The sequence below is a fragment of the Saccopteryx leptura genome, chromosome 6, assembly GCF_036850995.1.
Source record: "Saccopteryx leptura isolate mSacLep1 chromosome 6, mSacLep1_pri_phased_curated, whole genome shotgun sequence".
In the NCBI taxonomy this organism is placed as follows: Eukaryota; Metazoa; Chordata; class Mammalia; order Chiroptera; family Emballonuridae; genus Saccopteryx; species Saccopteryx leptura.
This window is the reverse complement of record NC_089508.1, coordinates 104,755,685-104,757,194: the sequence shown is the minus strand read 5'-3', so window position 1 is coordinate 104,757,194 and position 1,510 is coordinate 104,755,685. Positions and strand designations below refer to the sequence as shown.

The 1,510-nt window shown below is 37.9% G+C and overlaps 1 pseudogene; it reads left to right on the top strand.

Moving 5' to 3' along the window:
- Window positions 1-708: 708 nt before the first annotated feature.
- Window positions 709-839, top strand: LOC136377708 (U2 spliceosomal RNA; annotated as a pseudogene).
- The last annotated feature ends 671 nt before the right edge of the window (window positions 840-1,510 follow it).

Sequence of the window (1,510 nt, the reverse complement as noted above, 5' to 3'; positions counted from 1 at the left end):
CACTGTTGGTGGGACTGTAAAGTAGTACAACCATTATGGAGGAAAGTATGGTGGTTCCTCAAAAAACTGCAAATAGAACTACCTTATGACCCAGCAATCCCTCTACTGGGTATATACCCCAAAACCTCAGAAACATTGATACGTAAAGACACATGTAGCCCAATGTTCATTGCAGCACTGTTCACAGTGGCCAAGACATGGAAACAACCAAAAAGCCCTTCAATAGAAGACTGGATAAAGAAGATGTGGCACATATTCACTATGGAATACTACTCAGCCATAAGAAATGATGACATCAGATCATTTACAGCAAAATGGTGGGATCTTGATAACATTATACGGAGTGAAATAAGTAAATCAGAAAAAAAAAACAAGAACTACATGATTCCATACATTGGTGGAACATAAAAACGAGACTAAGAGACATGGACAAGAGTGTGGTGGTTACCAGGGGTGGGGGGAGGGAGGACGCAGGAGGGAGGGAAGGAGAAAGTTAGGGGGAGGGGGAGGGGCACAGAGAAAACTAGATAGAGGGTGACGGAGGACAATCTGACTCTGGGCGAGGGGTATGCAACATAATTTAATGACAAGATAACCTAGACATGTTTTCTTTGAATATATGTACCCTGATTTATTAATGTCATCCCATTAACATTAATAAAAATTTATTAAAAAATAAAATAAAATAAAATAAAATAAAATTGACATATCACTTTTTGGCCTTTTTGCTAAGATCAAGTGTAGTATCTATTCTTATCAGTTTAAAAATTGACATAATTTCAGGCTTATGGAAAAGTTATAAAAATAATTTTAAAAATTTGTAGATTCCCATACCTTTCAGCAAGATTCATTCTTTCCTGTCTCACTGCCTCTCTCTATTTCTCTCTTTCCCCACCACCTGAAATACTACACAGTGTACTTTCCTTGGAGTTTGTTTTTTCTCTTTATTGCTTTTTTGTTCAACCCCTTTACACCGCTCACCCAGATTTCCTCCCAACAGGTATCAGCCTGCTCTCTAAGAGTCTGTTTTTTATATTCGATTGTTGATAGGTATGTTTTTATTGCCATTTTATTGTTTATATTTTTAATCTTATTTTCTTTGCTTCTTCTTCTTTAAGGAAGATCTTTTAACATTTCATGTAATGCTGGTTTGGTGGTGATGAACTCCTTTAGCTTTTTCTTGTCTGGGAAGCTCTTCATCTATCACGGCAGATTGGTGTCAAGGCTTGCAAGATGCACCCTTGTATGCATGTATAAATGTATTAACATAATTAAAGAAATAATGTGTCCAAAGTGGAATTTGTGGTCAGCCGTGGGGAGCAACAGCACAGGAAAAAGAAAACCACCAAGGACCCCATACCAGCTCTCTCCCAGGGAGTAGGAGAATTCACAATCAGACTTCCCGAATTCCAGCCCAAAGGCAAGAGTGTATTGTGAGCCTGATGTTAAAACATGAGTTTCATCTAACTTGCCTTTTTCTGATTTCATGTTCTCATGGCAATTTTCTGCT